The sequence below is a fragment of the Macrobrachium rosenbergii genome, chromosome 2, assembly GCF_040412425.1.
Source record: "Macrobrachium rosenbergii isolate ZJJX-2024 chromosome 2, ASM4041242v1, whole genome shotgun sequence".
NCBI classification, from domain to species: Eukaryota; Metazoa; Arthropoda; class Malacostraca; order Decapoda; family Palaemonidae; genus Macrobrachium; species Macrobrachium rosenbergii.
The window spans coordinates 32,560,344-32,580,512 of NC_089742.1; positions in this window are offsets into that span (position 1 = coordinate 32,560,344).

Sequence of the window (20,169 nt, forward strand, 5' to 3'; positions counted from 1 at the left end):
TATTGAATTTCATTCCAGAGGTCCACACGACAGTTCTCTGAGTATACTTTGTCTAGATTTACCACCCCTATGAGATGCGTTTGGGCAAGTTCTCATGCTGGCATATGGGCTTGCTTGGTTGATGATATTCATGCTTATATCATTATTAGTTAAAAGGGAATTAAGTAATGATTACTCCTGTGGTTAGAGTGGCAGAACAAAATCAAGATTTATTAAAGGAGAAACGTAACAAACAAATGAAAAAAGCAGCAAACATTAGAAACAAACACGAAAAACAACAAGTCTTCTTCAGCTGGAGCGTTTGAAAGTACAAAATTCGCGACATTGACATTTCCAAACAGCAAACGCATAAAAGACGAGGAACACCTTCTGTCTCACGTATTTCAAGGCGGAAATATCTGTCCTCTCATTGGCTGGGTCACGATCTACAACCCTGACTGGTCGTTGTCAACAGTGACGTCAAAAACCCTCTTTCCTGTTAATGAATTTCTTTCGAAAACGAACAACGACCAATCACAGCTGAGAATGATAAGCCAATGAAAGGAAAGATTTCCCGCCATGATGGCATTACCTGTTTTTTATGGAAAGCTGTTGAAAAGCCTGCTAATTTGCAAGAAATGGAGTTTCAAACGCTCTAGGTATCTAGCTAGGCTTTTTTTAAAATGAAATCGTTCCAGCTTTCAATGGTCATGATTTTGATTTAGGTAATTTAAATTAATACAGTAATTTATTTGGTAATTTTATTGTCGAATTAAACTGACTGTTGAATAATTAAATCTATTTTTTCAGTCAAGTATGTTTATATATTTATCGTAACTTTCAAGTAATTGCAAACGTAGCCCCCTGGGTGTCCAAATGGCCTGAGAGGGGTCAAACGACTTTCCACTTTAAAAATCATTGATCACTATGTAAAATACATTTGCGCAATTGACTGCAATTATAGGAAATACCCAAAAATGGCCGGGCGGTTAAAACTATCATATCAGTGGTTTCCTAACCTTTTTGGCAGTGACCCAAAATCTTGTCCAAATTAACTATGAGACCCATGCCCTCATAAACATTTTTTATTTATAATCATTCAGGAAAACGTGTCCAGAAACAAAATTACATGCAGCGATTTTTTATCCAAGTATTTACATCTGCATACTAATGAGACTGCGTTTAAGAAACGATACATTAATTCAGCATATGGAAAACCAAAAAAGTTTTTGTTATTATTATATAAAAATTAAAAGCATAGTTAGTCTCTGTGGTTTACTACTGTGGAGAAGAAAATCAAATCATTTATTAAAGGAGAACTTAACAAAACAAATAGCAATTACAACCAATGAGAACAAACGCTGGAAAAGTTCTGACAAACTCCTCTAATCTGAGCGTTTGGTGATAGACAAAATCTTAGGTCATCCTCTGGTTGCAGGCGGTTTCGTACTTGTCAGACGTGACTGTTGAGAATCCTGCCTCCTCAAACAAGTTATAGTGGGAAAGGACTGCTGTCAGACTTCATCTCAAGAATCAGTTTTATTTTGCATACGATTTACCCAAATGAGCTCAGGGTTTGGTTTTGAAATTGCAATGAAGTGTTAACCGAACAGCTGAATCTCGATAATGATGCCCCTGAAGCTTGAGAGTTAGGGATTATTAGGTATTTTAGTTTCAATGTCAGAGAGGTTTCTTATCCAGCTGCATTTATTTGCATTTTCTGAAATGGAATGAGCGAACACTTAAATGATCAACTTGATATACGAGTATGTTGCACATTAATTTTGGACTTTATAAAAACAGGAAAAATAAGTGTTAAAAAACAGGGGTAAATAAATTGTGGATAAAAAGGTTAAAGAGGCAGGGTAAAAGAAGGTAAATGAAAATAGGTAAAAGGCAAACAACAGTAAAATAAATCACGTAAAAAACCCGAGTAAAAAAAGGGGGTCCTTTAAATCATTCGGTCACTAAAAATTGATTTAAAAATATTTTATAAAAACGGGGTAAAAAACAGGGGTAAAAAAACAGGGTGAAAAAACAGGTTGTAAAAAACAAGGTGTAAAAAAACAGGGTGTAAAAATGGGGATAAAAACAGGTGGGTAAAAAATGACAGACGATAAAAAGAATTAAAAAAAGATTTTAAAAATAGGGGTAAAACACGAGATCTAAAAAAGTCCAGAGGGTTAAAAGTGGTAAAACTGCTTTGGGCAATAAAATGAGGGGTGTAAAAACAGGGTGAAAAATGTCATAAAAAAAAAAAGGGGTAAAAAAAGGGGTAAAACAACAGGGGGTAAAAAAGGTGGTAAAAACAGTTGTAAAAAAAGGGGTAAAAATAATAGGGGTAATAAAAAATGGTAAAAACATTAGAAAAAAAACATGTTAAAACAAATAGGTCTCCTTACAGGGGTTAAAATATGGTAAAAACAGAGTAAAAGACAAGGTAAAAACGCATAAAAACGAGGAAAAATTGCCTAAAAAATATGGTAAAAAGCAAGGGGTAAAAAATCACGATAAAAACAGCCTAAAAACAGTTGTAAAAATAGCGAGTAAAAATAACGGTAGAAAATAGAAAAAATGACCAAAAACAGCTGAGAAAAATAGCCAATAAAAACAGGGATTTCCCGCAAAAACGGCAAAAATGGGATAAAAAGCTGTTTGAAAAAGCCTGGTTAAAGAGGGGTTAAAAAAACAGGGGTCAAACAGCTCTAAAATAAGAGGGGTTTAAAAAAATCGTTCAAAAATTTAGTTTAAACAGTCATAAAAAGGATAAAAAACAGGGAAAAAAAAGAATTTAAAAAAGGGGGTAAAAAAGGGGGTAAAACGGGTCAGTATATTTAAACCATGGTGTAAAAATCAGTTTGTAAAAAATACAGCTGGTAAAAAGGGGGTAAAAAATAAAAAGACAGGTAAAAAGGGTAAAAAAACAGGGGTTATTGTAAAATCATTCGATCACTTGAAATTTTATTTATTATCATGCACTTATGGGTTTTATAGGAATTTATGTAACCTATGCATATCAAAAAGAACGTCCCCTAAGGTTGCCCTTGGTACATCTTTTGAAGATATATTGACAAATGGGCCTTATGGTATAATATGCAGATTATATATTAAATTTATATATATCCACACCAGGTCTTTTACTATTTATCATAGTTTCACCATCCTCATAGATATATATATAAGTTTCACGCTGGCATATGGGTTTAGTTGATTATATTTATATTATATATATTTTATTAGTAGTATATATAATATATATATATAGTATATATACTATATGCACTGTATAACAAAAGGAAAATCAAGATTTAATGCTAAAGAGAAACGTTTTCCTGTGGAATAAGTTGAACAAACAGCAGGAATAAAAGAAAATCTCTACCATACTTGAGAGAGAGAGAGAGAGAGAGAGAAGAGAGCAAGATTACGATATTTGAGCAACAGCAACGCATCCGTCCATCCGTTCTCTTAAATCTCTTTGATCCTCCTCATTAGGCTGCACATGTTTTTTTCACAACCCTGATCCTTGTTGTCAGCAGACCGTGCCTGTAGGGTTACGTGGTTAATGACTTTAGTTGATTGCACAATATGGCCAATTAGGCAGGATTTAGAAGAAAATGCAGCCTGAGAGAAGAGTGGATTGTCGTCATTTTTCCCCTTTTTGTGAAAGCCTGTGGAAATGTGTTTGACATTTGCTGAAGAGTTTCAAACGCTTTTAGTCTGAGCACAAGGCGTTGTTTACAATGGGCTGAGGGGCTGTGAAATATAATGGATTAGGATTTGTTGATGTTATTATTAAATATCGGTCAGTTTGGACAAACTACAAAGAATTATTTATAATATTGGCATGAATTAAATTAATTGAGAACCAGCTCAGTCTTTGAAATAACTTCTCATAAAAAATTTTTGCATAAATTTTATAATCATGCTATGAAAACGTATGAATACTCAAACAAAAATACACCCAAGCGATTTTATTAGAGAAAAACACTCACCCCCTCACCCACAGACACAAGAAACACTACATTAACAGCAACACCAAAACCAAGCCAGTTTTTGTTTCATGAGCAAAATAATCAAAAGTATAGTTTAGCAATCTTCTGATTTACATGAAAGCGTTCAAAACAAGCAATGCATATAGAGCAGTTAACATTATAACGGCGGTCCTCATGTACATAAAAATTTTGAACCTTGACAGTTGGATTGTTCTGAAAGCAACCCATTCCAAACATAGCTGATTACATAAAGGCAGACTACCTGTGAACGGTCATCCAATCGCCTTGCAGCGGTTTCATGATATACATGATGCACAGAATCTCGATGTACAGAAAAACACTAACGCATCCATCAGCCCTCACACAAGATTGGGAGTTCCAACTGAAAGGCCATGTCAGTACACAGAATCACGCTCGACACGAACTGCCCATTTCTTTTCGGGTGTACATAGGGGGCGAGTTACGCAACCCAGCTCAGGTTTGCCGGGGTTGAAAGGGAATGGAGGATCAACTGCATTAATACCGCATAATAACACTTTGATGTTGCGTGGGAGAGGCATGCCAGGTATTTCAGCACAATGCGAGGGTTTCTTTATCCAAATTATTTGCATTTTTCTAACGAGAAAAATAGGAAGATATGTCATATGTCTGATATAGTCATGAATCTCACGGTTTACGACTTGGGTACCAAAAGCAGGGAAAACCACGGCTGTGTACAAAACCCGGTAAATAAACATGCTAAAAATGGGAAGGAAGCTAACGGTAAAAGACTTTTAGGATGTTAAAATAGGGGTAAAAGATGGGAGACGTCACTGTAACTTAAGTAGGAAACCGTCCACTACTGAGCTTTCTTCTTAAAAAGTTTCCTTCATTTCCTTCCAAATAGGGGAAAAACTTATCGTAAAAACATGTAGAATGATGGTGAAAACAGGTTTTAAACAAGGAGACTAAAAACAGGTAAAAATGAGTTATAAAAACAGGTAAACTGCTGTCAGACCGGATTTTCAGGTTTACTTGAAAAATTTAAAAAAATAGGGGTGAAAAAACTAGACAAGGTGAAAAAAAGAGAGGGTGGACACAAAAATTAAGGTTAAACGAGGGGTAAAAACAGCAAGCACAGCGAAAAAGTGAAATAGCCTTTAACTCTGTGGTACAAACCCTGGGAAAAACACTTGTAAAAATTGAAATAATAGGGTAATTTAAAATGGCTAAAAACAATACTGGGACCTACAAGATCACTCAGCGCTGAAAAACGGAAAAATAACTGTAAAAACAGTTTAAAAGACAAGGGGTAAAAACCGGGATTTGCACTATGAATCACCTGTTAAAAAAAGGGTGGAAAGCAAGGGAAGAAAATCAGCATGAAAAAACAGGGGTAAAAACAGCGAAAAATGCAGCTAGGGGCCAATAACGCTGAAAAACCTAGGTAAAAAAACAGTGCAAACATGAAACACTGATAGGCACTAACCCCAGGCGAAAAACGGGTAAAATGGGACATTGGAAAAATAGCTCTAAAGAGGCGCCACTCTTGAAGAACAGCCCCAAAAGTGTTTGGGGTAAAAAAGGGCGTCGGTAAAAACAGTTGTTTTCAAAGCAGAAAAAAGACAGAACAAGCTGAGAGCCTTTCAACGATTTGAACGCTGAGTTAAAACCATGGTGAAAAATCAGTTTATAAAAATACAGCCTTACAATTAAAAATAATAAATCGGAGCAACAGGGGTAAATTCTCAAGGGTTAGTTGTAGAAAATATCTTAAAGGCTTGACACACACATTTTCACACCCACACACACACATATATATATGGGTATATATGATATTTATTAACCCGTATATCAAAGATATATCCCCTGTTGTTGTATTTATATATATATTTCATGAAGATATACTGATAAATGGACAGTATATATATATATATATATATATATATATATATATATATATATATATATATATATATATGTATATATATATGTATATATATATGTATATATATATATATATATATATATATATATATATATATATATATATATATATGCACTATATATATATATATATAATATATAATTGGCTATAATGCTCAATGATTATATATTATGTGGAATAGGTATGGCCTCTGATATATATATTCCTACCATACTTGAGAGAGAGGAGAGAGAGATAGAGAGAGAGAGAGAGATAGAGAGAGAGAGAGAGATAGATAGAGAGAGAGATATATATTTGATATATATATATCCGTCCATCCGTTCTCTATATATATTTGATATACCGCATATGTATATTATAGCTATTTATGTACTACTATCCTATATATATGTCCATATATATATATATATATATATATACTATATATATATATATTGATATATATATTATATGTATATATAGAAAATGGGTCCCATATATAGTGGCTATATATATGTTTCCCTTGCTATATATATATATATATGTATATATATATATTTCCTGAAAGATATATATATATATATATATATATTTTAGTCTGAGCATAAGGCGTTGCTTTATATATATATGTATATATATATATATATATATATGGATTAGATTGTATATGTATTATTAACATTTGGTCATTTAGACAAATATATATATATTATTTATAATATGATATATATATTTTTAAAAGTTATATATATAACCAGCTATATTTGGAAATAACTTATCATAACAAAATGTGGATTGGCATATATTTTGACAACCTATATATATATAACATATATATATATTACATATACCTGTATATATATATAGAGAAACACTATATATACCCACAGAGACACACCACACACTGACATATATATATATATATAACATATATATATTCACCCCATGTGACACATATAGAGCAAAATATATATATATATATTTAGCATATCCCATATAAAGCGTTATATCGAGCAATATATATATAGAGCATTCATATATATAACGGCGCTCCTAATATATATATATATATATTATATTATATAGTTTTATATATATATATATATATATATATATAAACATATTATATATATAAAGGCATTCATATGTATATAACGGTATACCAATCGCTATATTTATAGCGGTATAAAACACTATATCCAGCATATATATATATACGCACACTATATAGTTCCACCGATATAATATCGTATACATAATCATATACACGAACTGCCCATTTAATATCGGGTATATATATTAATATAATATATACCTATATAGCACTATATATAATATATATATAATATGGGATAATAGGGAGGGGAGGGATAGGAGGACAACTATTATATATATAACACTATATATATATATAGAGGCATGAATATAATATATATATATAATAGGCTATAATATATATATAATATATATAATGGCTCTAACGATAAAATAGGAAGAGTATATATATATATACAGCCATTATAATTCACGGTTTACGTATAATATATACCAAAGCTGTGGTGTATATAGCATATATAATATATATAACCCGCTATCCCTATATAATATATATAATATATATAATATATATAATGGCTTAGGGATATATAAGGGGTTTTTGGAATATGGAGACGTATGTATATATATATATAATATATCCACTATATAGCTATATTAAATATATATATATCCCCATATATATGGGGAAAATTGATCGTATATATGCAGAATGCTATATATATATTTACTTTATATATATATATATATATATAAACTATAATAAGTTAATTAATCATCAACCCATACTAATATATATTTTCACAGGGTTTACTATAAGAACTATTTAATTTTTGAGAGATGAAAATATATATAAGGTGAAAATAAAAATATGGATAGCTAAATATAAGATATATAAATAAGGCAGCAAGCATATAGTATATATATAACAGAATATAAATATATAATATATATAGAATAGTCTATCGGGAAAATGTATAAACCGTATAGTATTGATATAAAATGGTTAACTGACTATAATTAAATATATATACCTTATGATATAGCTATATATAACGGAAATTAACTGTAAAGTTTAAAGGTGAATAGGTAAACTATTACTGCACCATGAATCACATTTTAGACTTGAAAATGCTATATATGTGAATAAGATTCATTACTATATATTGAACGTTTCTGACCTTATTGTTGATTTTAATTCTATTTTAATATATGGCACGCCGTAATAAATTTACTATATTTATGTCGAGTTATATATGAGGCACTGAGCGATATATGGAGAAACTGTATATATATCTCGAAATACGCCGTATAGGACGTTGAATGAAGCCTAAGAGACTCCACTCCTGTGCTGAATAGCCCCATAGTATATGTGGTTGCTGATATTTGTTAGTATATATATATTTTGAGGTATATATATATATATAGAGTTGATAAAGACAGACATTTTTTCAGATACGGTATATGGTATTAAGTATTTGAATATATATTTTTAAGTACGGCGCGTTATTAATTTTGCTTATAAGAATGGAGCCTATATAATTAATAAAGGATAAATATATGAGCAACCAGTTTTAATATTCACAAGGATATATGCTCAATGATAGAAAATATCTTAAAGATTGTCGTTATATTATAAATTGAGATTTCACACACACACACACACACACACACACACACACACACACACACACATACATATACATATACATACATATATATATATATATATATATATATATATATATATATATATATATTTATATATATATTTTTTTTTTTTTTTTTAGAGCAAGAATTCAATACAGATTATGAGGGCTGAGGGTTATCTTGGGGAAGTAATATTGTTATTATTTTGAACAGTCAAGCAAAAGTGAGAATAATGTCAGCGAAACGAATGAGGAGAGTAACTCATCATTCTTTATTTGGTTTCTCAACACTGTTTCAAAAAATTTTTGGAAATATCTTAATAACAGCTCTTCAGAATCTGGTTAAATTTTTTTTTTTCGTTTCAAGAAATCTAAAAGTTGACACATTCAAAATAATCGGTTTTTCTGAAAGCAGGTATTATTCTTTTTTCTTTGTGTGTCACTTGTGATTCGTTTTGAGTTTCAGTGATTTTTATTAATATGAATTTTTATTTTCATTATGGCTATCATCATAACTATGTATGATATAAATAAGTGTGTAAAAAGGCTTCCTTTTTACCTCCATGCAAGGGAATTTTCTTTTTTTACATTTAGTTGATGGGGTAAAAAAATAATCCTCATAATTGTTTGAGTAATTAGCAATTAGACTAGCTTAATAATTAATAATGATTTTTTTTATATTGATAATTAAAACGATAAATTAATATGCTTGAATTTTTTCATTCTTCTTTCTGTCTTTCGTTTCTCAAGATATTCTAAAGCATTTCAGATTCACGTCAGGAACAAGAACCTCACCCAGAAGCAAATTCATTTTTCATTCAGATTCATTACGAGAATATCTCTGCTGTCATCAGTCATCTTGCTTATCCTAAGAAACATTGAATGCTACTTTATTCGGGAACGTACCTTTGACTGTCACCTCCGCCTGCTATTATTAATTCTCTTAGCTTTTCCAAAAACATTACTGCTTCCTGTGCATATCTCTCTTCTCAGAGGGATCCTATTTTCTCTCTCTCTTCTCTTTCTCTGTCTGAATCTCCTCTCTCTCAATCCTAAAACACAAATACCCTATCCTTTCATTATGCCACTCCTCTGGCTAACTTCCTTCGAAGCCACTCAAGACGAATAAAAATTCCTCTGAAGAACTCAATATCAATAATTACTCACATACTCATCTGCCCTTCACAGCGAAACGCTGCCCACTCCGCCCTCCAAATGAACCCCCTAAAAAAGAAAAAGAAAAAATTAACAAATTAAAAAGAGTCGGAAATAACTTTGTGTCGTTTGTTGCAATCCTAATTAAAAAGAGGAATCCTTCAACGGGAAGAGAGATAAAAGGGGGACAAAAGGACTTTTCTACGGATAAGTTGGATTCTGAGGGTCGTAGTGCTAAGTACCTGCTTCAGAATGATTAATTTTCTGGCTGTTGCTCTTTGGAGGAAGCGAAGCTCTTGGCTGACTTCTCTCCAATCCCTCAACCTTTGTAAACCACACACACACCTTAGAAAATATATATATATATATATATTATATATATAAACCTTATAATATACTATTCCTATAATTATAAATATTTATATATATAATATATATAAAGAACTATATATTATATTTATATATGTATGCCTTTATATAGGTAGTTAGGAAATATATATATAACCCATCTATATTGTATGAGGAATAGTGCGATATATATATATATCTGTGATAAATTTTACTATATATGAATTACATGTTATTTATATATGTATAAATATTTATATATATGATACATTTATATATTGTATTATAAAATTATATATATGTATATATATATATGATACATTTAGAAATGTAATTTAAACTATATTATAGGAAAATATATATATATATATATATATATTATCCTATCAGACGACTGGGAAATTTCCTCCGAATCCCAGACGAGTATATAAATATATATATATATATCACCTTAGAATCTAAAATACCTATGTTGGCTAAATGTGTGTGTCCCCACCTGTGTGTGTGTGTGTGTGTAGCATTTTTGTCCTCATTCATTTATGTGTACATTTGTGTGTGTTGTGGTTTGTGTGTAAGGAACGTTGTGTGTCCTATTGTTACAGAAACCAAATCTCCTCAGATACTACAAAGGGATAATGAAAAAGTTTGAGAATTTTAATGTCTTGAGAGAGAGAGAGAGAGAGAGAGAGAGAGAGAGAGAGAGAGAGAGAGAGAGAGAGAGAGAGAGAGAGAGAGAGAGAGAAATTAATTTGCAAATTCTCCATAATCAGTCCCATCAGATATTATATTCTGAGGCAGGCCAATAAATTTCTAACTTTTTACCTCCATTACAGAAAAAGAGAGTAAAATTTATTAGGGCGAGAATTCTTTCAGAGAGAGAGAGAGAGAGAGAGAGAGAGAGAGAGAGAGAGAGAGAGAGAGAGAGAGAGAATAAATAAAGTAGGCAAATCATCGCTGAGCTCAAGGCAAATTTTTGTTATCCCAGAGAGGCCATAATTTTTTTGTACAAATTCCAGTCCTTTCCAAGACTCCTTTTCCTCCGGTTTCTGGTGGAACCTCCAAATTCCCCTCAGAGCTGATGCGCTGGTTGGTGATCAGTCTCTTGGAACGCTTCCCTCGAGAGCCTCCCCTTATTTATGGTAAATGTCGAGATGCTTACGCCTGGTGTTCATCTCCGGCACTCTCTTTAGAAAGAGCGATTCTTTATTTCTTTTTCTTCCTAGGTTCTTAAGCAGCAGGATGATTTCGAATATTTGTGATAATTCACATGTCTATTGGTGAGGAGAGAGAGAGAGAGAGAGAGAGAGAGAGAGAGAGAGAGAGAGAGAGAGAGAGAGAGAATTCAAGACTGTAGAATGCATCTATCATTTCTTTAATTGTGAAACCCTTTCAGAATGTCAACTTAACTGAAAAACACGTAATGCACGTGGCGAAAGACTGAATAACAAGAAAAGAACATTAAAAATAACTACGATAAAACGTAAAAACCTCCAGGAATAATTTACTATGAAGATATAGAATTCTAATGGGGGAAAAAGGAATAAAAAAACGAGCTCATATATCAATCATATCCATTGTCCGCTTCTTCACTGCTGCGTGATCAAGAACGTTTATGCTATTGTCTGATTAAGGAAGCGGAATTTTATTATTTGTAACCTGAAAAGGAAAAAGGAATTCTGATCTGGCGACTTTTCTTCCAAATTTTAGTCCCTTTACTTTTACCATATCGTGACCTTATCGCATGTATAAAATCAAACATACAAAAGAATGAATTTCGGCTGTGTCATCCTGGACCGTTTTTGTCAAATTAAAAACTGGACGCCTTTATTCATTGACGCCGTTATGTAATGGTCCAAATTGGAATATGTCCATCTATATATTATTATAAAATCTTATATATATATATATATATATATATATATATATATATATATATATGAGCATTTATTATATATATATATATATGTCAGATATATAATTTATTTTAGCACATGTTTGTTATGTATAACTTTTCTAAAAATTATAAATAAATTATGAGATGGAATATATATATATATATATATATATATATATATTTGTATATATATATATGTCCTCATATATGTATAAATTATATGTATATATGGCGATGTATATATCCATATATGTATATATGTATAGGCGATGAATATATATATGTATCCTATATATGTATATATGTATATCGCATGTATATGTATGAATATATATATGTATGTATATATATATTTATATATATGTATGTATATATATGTATGTATATAATATATATATATATATATATATATATATATATATATATATATATATATATATATATCCATATATATATAGTCCTCATATACTGTATATATATATATATAGATAGAATAGATAGATAGATAGATAGATAGATAGTAGATAGATAGGAGAGATAGATATAGATAGGTAGATAGATAGCGATAATATATATATATATATCCTCAGAGATATATATATATATACACGAATAAATAATTCCTCCAAACGGATTTGGCAGGTATAAAAACACAAAAAAACAGCCTTCCTTTCAACGATATTCGCTTTTCTCGTTCAGCAAGCCTTTAGAGTAATTGCTTTTAACGTTCTTTTTGTTTTCAGGTCGAAGGAACTCATATATTTTCTGTTTGTTAAGCATTTATTCCTTTCCGCCATTTATTTAATGGTTGGTCAAAAATCGGGGTTTTCCAAATTCCAGTCCTGAGACCAAGTGATTTACGAAAAGTAATGGCTGTGAATTTCGTCAGAGTTTAGCTTTATTCATGCCAGCATATGTATACATAAATTTGTTTATTTATATCAGAGAGTTAAATATATATATATAGAATTTATCCAAATATATAGTCCTCAGAGACCCTAAAATATATTATATATACGTATATATATATATATATAAATATATATATATACATATATATAAATATTCTATTGCCGCATATATGAATTTATACAAATTCCAGTCCCCGATATATAAAATTTACGTCGCACGTATAGAATTTCTCCAAATTCCAGTCCTCAGAGACCCTTATATGTTAATGAAGGAATTTTAGCATACGTGTTCATTCTTCCAAATCCGACAGTCCTCGAGACCTTAAAATTTACACCGCACAGGGCGAGAATTTGTCACCAAAATCTGACCAGTCCTCGCTGGTCCTGGATCCCACGACGCACGTGGCGAGAATTATCAACTTCTTGAAATTCCAGTCCCCAAGACCTGAAAATTTACCGCACGAGGCGAGAATTGAGTCCAAATCCCGTTTGAGACCTTCTGATTGCATATGAATCACGGTGGCGAGAATTTTCCAATATATATAGTCCTCAGAGATATATCTAAAATTATATATATCGCATGGCGAGAATATATCCAAATATATAGTCCTCAGAGACCTATATATTATATATACGTATATATGTAATTTATATATATATATATATATGTATAGCATATATAAAATTATACGTCGCATATATATAGAATTATCCAATATTCCAGTCCTAGAGACCCTAAAATATATACGTCGCATATATATAATATTCTCCAAATTCCAGTCCTCAGAGATTATAAATATATTATTATGCACGTAGCAAGAATTTCTCCAGCCATTGCCTCCCCTCTCCTTTGTTGTGGCACGTTGCGTTGTGTTTCATTTTAATGCCAGTCCTCTGATCGATAGACCATCTGTTATCGACGTAAAACGAGAATTTCCAAGATTAAAAGGCGCTCCCATTTTTGATAAAGATCTTTCCTTCGAGGCAAAAGTAATCTGGCGAGAATTTCTCCAACATTCCAAAACCTCAGAGATCCTGTGCAGCAGGTAATGAGTCAAAGCATCTGTGTTAAGTGCACTTCTGCCCCAAAGGATTTGGATATCCCCACGAGGTCCCAACACACGCGGGCTGGAAGATATGGAGTGAACTTCTCCAGACGCCCAGTCCACCTGGCCCCATCGATGCCCTTGCATCCCAACAACGGAGAATTCCCAAAGTATACTCCTCCTCGTGCCTCGACCGTGGCTCGAGCCCAAACGCCAGTCCTCAGAGAGTTTCGAGGAGCCCCATCGCCTTGCACGTTTACGAGAAGCTCCAAATCTAGTCCTCAGAGACCTGGGAAAAATTTCGTCCTCGGAATTTCGCAAGTCATCCACGGACCCTCTTCTACGCGCCCTCGAAAATCTCTCCATGTAAAGTGCCCTGAAGAGCCCTTAAAATTTCAGTCACGCTTGGCGAGAATATTTTTCTAAAAGTCCAGAAAGCCAAAATTCTACGTCCCTTGAGAATTTCTGCGCTCTTGCAGTCCCAGAGACTTAAAATTTTTTATTACCACTTTGCACCATTTCAGTGCAGCTGAGTCCTCAGAGATTCTAAAATTTATTTTCACATTGGCGAGAATGTGCAAATCTCCAGTCCTCAGAGGATCCTATCGTGGAATTCTACGTCAACTGTGGCTGGGATTCCTCCAAATTCATTCAGTCCTCAGAGTTCCTAAATTTTCCTGTACGCACGTCATTTAGAAATACACTATTCCATGTCCCAGGTGTTTTGACCCTAATATTTCCTCAGTAACTAGAGCCCTATGCTCCAAATTCAATCCTCCTTTGTTTTTCCTCTTTTTTTACGTCGCACGTGGCGACGAATTCAGAATCACAGTCCCCAAATCACCTTAAATTGTTCGCACGTGGCGACAGAATTTTTCAAACTAAAACCTCAGAGACTTAAAATTTACGACCTGGCCATAGAATTCTGTCTCCAGTTCCAGTCCTCAGAGACGTTGTTTTTTATTGCATTTGGCGAAATTGCCAGATCAGCAGTCCTCAGAGACCTGCGCCAAGTAATGAGACAATTACGAGAATTTCTCCAAAACCAGCACAGAGACTCCAGAAAATCTCCACGTAAGTAATGAGAATTTAGCAAAACCTTTTTACAGTCCTCAGAGACCCTAAAAATTAGAAATAGCACGGCGAGTAATCACTCCAGAAAAGAACCTCCGTATTAGATTGTTAATGCATGCCGCACGTGGCGAGAAGTTAGAAAAACCAGTCCTAACTTTTATAAAATTGTTTGAGTGAATAGTTTTCCAAAACCCAGTCCTCAGAAACTCCTATCTTTTGCTACGTCGAATAGTGCGAGAATTTCCAAATTAAAATCTTGCCATATCCTTCTACGTCGCACGGGCGAGAATTGCGAAAGAATTCCAGTCCTTAGAGACTAAAATTACTGCATTTGGCGAATTAGCGAATTCCAGTCCTTAGGCGCGAATAAAATTCTCTACGTCGGACGTGACGAGAATTGCATTGCTGAAATTCCAGTCCTAGTTAGACTTGAAATGTTAGGAAAGCGAAATTTAAACTCCAGTCCTATAGGGAAAAATTACTAGGCCGTTGTACTGTTATCCTTCAACGACTGGGAAATTCTCCGAATCCCAGACGGTATATAAATATACGTCGCACGTGGCCCAGAATTTCTCCAAATACCTCCGGTCCTCAACGACCTGCACTCCCGCCCATGCCCGCGGCGAGAATTTTTTCCTCATTCATTTCCTTTGGGTTTCCTGTTAGTAATTTCTAAGTCCACGGCGAGAATTTCGTCCAATTCCAAGTCCTAAGAGACTCCTAAAATTTACGTCGCACGTGGCGAGAATTCCTCCAAATCCAAATTCCAAGTCCTAAGTGACCCTAAAATTTACGTCGCACGTGGCGAGAATTTCTCCAAATTTCAGTCCTCAGAGACTTTAAAATTTACGTCGCACGTGGCGAGAATTTCTCCAAACTCCAGTCCTCAGAGACTTAAAATTTACGCTGCACGGGAAGAGAATTCTCCAAATTCCAGTCCTCAGAGACCTTGCACCCTATCGCACGTGGCGAGAATTCTCCAAATTCCAGTCCTCAAAATTAAAACTTTTGACGTCGTACGTGGTTCACAAATCTAAGTCCTTACGGACTGAATTCTTACGTCGAACAATGGCGAGAATTTCACCAAACCCCAGTCCTCAGAGACTCACAAAAATTCAACTCGCACGTGGCGAGAATTTCTGGCTCTGCGGGAACCCAAAAATTAATGTCTTTGAAGACATTATATTTTAACAAAAGTCTCTCTAGACTTACGGGATCACCCCTAGTTCAGACAACCCATTCGCCTCAGTCTGAACAGCCGGCCAAGTCCTGGAGTCGTTTCAAAATCCAATAACGTCTTCCAAACGATGGACTTCGAGCCCCAAGAACAACGAGGATTTCCGATTCTACATCCAATGGGAACGAAGAGTCTATCGCAGACATATCCTAAGAGCCATTATTCCAAGATGAGAACTAAGAGAGAGAATGGAAGAAAACGAGGATTGTCAAGAGCAGGATTCAAAGAATGTCCAGAGAGAGGAGAGGGAAACACTGCCTAAGAACAATCGAGGAGAGAGATCTGAGAGCAACGGGTTCAAGAAAGAGAGGAAACGAATTGCCAAGAACAACGAGAGAGAGAGAGAGAACGCTGCCCAAGAGCAGGGAGGAAAAAGAACGCAGAGAGGGGAGAGAGAACGTGAGGAGAGAGAGAGAACGCGCCCATGAGCTCCAGGTGCTAGAACGACAGCACGCCACTCCCCGCCTCTGCCGCGGAATGAGTGCCTCAGCCAAGCTCACTCGTTCATGCCAAAATGGACGGAGTCCGAGCCTGAAGTATGGCTGAAAGGGCTGAACGAGTCCCGGGAGTGCTGCGATCTCTCCCCGCGGAACTCTCCTTGTTCTCACTAAATTCCTGGGCGGAAAGGTCCCGTTGCCTACCACGCCCTTTCCTGCAGACGATCGGGAAATTGGGAAGCCGTACGCCAAGTAGTTGAAGGCGTACGAGATTACCCTCGAGCGGTGGAGGAGATGTTGGAGAGCAGCCCAGGAGAAGCAGGCCAGACTTCAATGTCCGATTGGGCGTACCATCTGGAGCGGGCGTTGACAAAATGGCCTTGATTCCGAAGGAGCCACTTCAACACCGCTGAGGTACTCGAGCGGTTTAAATTCTCGAGCATTTCCTGCGCCACGCCCCTCCCCGCTCGCCACCATATAGTGAAAAGTCCAGCAACCCTCACCGAGTGTCGCCGAATAGCAGATATGTGGGAAAACTCACCACCTCAAGAAGGATCCATGGGGCGGAAGATAAATCCCCGTCCCTCCTCGGAGGAACAAATTCCCAAAATGGAAACTGGCAAACCCTAACTTGCCATTATTGCAAGAAAACGGGGCATCTCCTCCGAACAGTGCCGGAACAAGAAACCGGCTCCTCTCTCCCGGAAAACCGACAACAACACGCCTGCGCTCCACAGGGGCAGCGCGGAAAGATTTCAGCTAGACCTTTGCACGGCGTGCAAGGTCTGGCAATATTCTCCGCACATGGGCGAAATGCCCACGCAATAATAAAGTAACACTCCCACCGTCGCCTTGGTCAGTCACAGATCCTCATCACAGCCCTCCCGCCGGCCTGTATACGTGGCTCCCTCCACGAGGTAGCCAGCCCGCCGCCGAGTCACTGCATTCGAGGACTCGGGCGCACAAATTTCTCATCCGAAGGAACAGAGTTCCCACGGAGCTATCGTCAATAGACGAAAACTCGTCACGATCGAGGGAATAAATCAATTTAAAATGATACTCCCTACGGTCCAATTGAGAGTCACAAGACCTCACCAATCCAAAATGTGCAATCTTGGCAGTAGCAAGCCATCTTCCGGAGGCTGGGTGACGTCATCCTGGGACAGGACTTCCAGTCCCCACCGAAATCACGACAATCTAGGGGTCCCCATTCCCCCGAATCATTTCCGCGGGCGCGAGTAATCCTCCCCCGCTTCTCCTCAGCCAAGACCGCGCCCCCTGGGTACCAGAAGGCCGTGCAGTCCCCACCAGTGCCACCTGAGTACAATGTACAGTGGCCCCTGATCGGTTCCCGATCCCATTCTGTGCCCGGCCCTGCCTCAGTGCCACAGTGCCAGGGCTCCTAATCAAACCTCCTTCAGGAGATGCCAAATTCTGCCGGTGCCACTTGCATGCCCGAGCAGGGCTAAAGCTTCTGTCCGTCCTGACCGACGAGCCCAAGAAACCTCTGATAGCGCCTGACTCCTGCTCCTAGTGCCAGCGCCAGAGCGCTACGCCGATCTCTATTCACGGGATCCAACTCAGGGACCCCTCTCTTCCCGGCCCGGCACCGCTACCAGCGTCGGTCAGAGAGACGGTTCCTCCCGGACCACCCGGGAAGCTCACCTGCAGGTGCGGCCTCGCAACCCGTGCCTGAGCTGGTCATCGATACACCTGCGAGCCGCTCACGCCGCCCCCGACCGCCCCTCTCTGCCTCAGCCCGTCGCCGACGCAATTGCAAGTCAGATTCCGCCATCCATCGCTGATGAACTACAAGAGCCGGACGGATCATGGTAGAACCACGGAACACTCTGCATCAGCTGCGCATCAGCAGCCCAGGTGGTACTCCGTGCCGCCCCTCCGGTCGCGGGCCCTCCGCTTCCGGCCGAGGACGACTGGGTCCCATTGAGAAAGGCTCGAGGCGAAATTACCACGGGCGTGGGACATTCCAGGTAATTTACAAAGAGCTCGGAGCTCCATGGCACCTGTGCCACCATTTCATCTTTTCGAAGGTCTTGGCACCCTAATCCAGAAGGGGATGTCAGGCCCTCCTCTATCTTCCTCCGGTTCTCAGAACTCCTATCTCTTATCACCTTCTATTTAATCTTCCCTTAAATTATCCCTCACAAGAGGCAATTAAATACGGGATACCATTCCCACACAATGTATAAATCATTAAGAATAACAGAGTGAGAAGTGGCACGCCCTTGCGCCCATACTTTGGCACCGGGCGTGTCAGCCCTCCTGAAGGGAGTCGTGGCCTTCGCACTTCCTCGCCCTGGGACTGAAGTGATAGTCCGGGCCTGTAATTCAGGCGAAGGACGATAAATTCCCGCCTAACACAATAAAAATCTCACTTCTTTTCCCTTAGTTCTTCTGCCAATATCATTTACTTTCTTTTAGTCATTTATTTATCTTTATTTTAATGAATCGCGAGTCATAAACTCTGTCCTTGCGGGATTTAAAATGCCCTTTGTAAGCTCTTCCAGGGACGTGTCCTGCCTTTCATACGCGGGTCAAGCTCTGTAACGTCTTGCAATTTTCTTTTGTTATTATTATCCCCTTTCCTTCCATTCCCTTCCAAGATCGCTGTTTGTCCTACCCCTACATCTTGTCTGCTCGCCCCGTCATAACATTGAGTTGGCAGTAGACGTATAAAATTAGCGTAGCTTGGTTAGCGAATTAAAACTCGCAATACTTCCTCGCCCGCAATACTACTGTCAAAATTCCGGTGGGTCGTCCTCACCTCGCGTTGAACGATAGCTGAGCCAAGTACGTTAAACGAAGATAAATTATCAATGCGAATATGTATAGTCATTACAGTATCGCGTAAAAGGGGATGTCATTTACAAAAAATAAACGCTGTTTTTCATTTTACACAGCCTCTTCAAGGCAGATTGTACTAACCGCATGCATTTTATCTAAAAATTAAGTAACTGTGTATTTTAATTCTTGAACAATAACCATTCTTTTCATTTGTTACTTATAGCCTCATGGGCGTGGTCCCATAATCTTAATTAATTCACAATTGTTCGAGTCACTTTTATAAAGTTACCAGTGGGTAACCAAAATCTAAAGTAATTATGCTCTTTTGCAAGTGTTTAAACCACTTTGCGTTCTGTTAACGAAAAATTGTCCTAATGTTAAGAAGGGCGGAGTAAAGTTCATTGCAGCAGAATGAGTAATGAAAGCATTTGCCGCTATTCTGGAATATCGATGGCCACACCCGAAGGAGGTATGTACATCATCTTGTATGGGGGAGGTATTATGATTAGCAAGAATTCGCTAGCAAATTGCCTCCTTTGTTGTGGTTGGTTGTTGTTGTTTCATTTACTGCCAGTCGGCCGATCGATAGACCATCTGTCTATCGACTTAAACAGGGTTTAAAAGATTAAAGGCGCCCCATTTTTGATAAAGATCTTTCCTTCGAGGCAAAAGTAATCTGG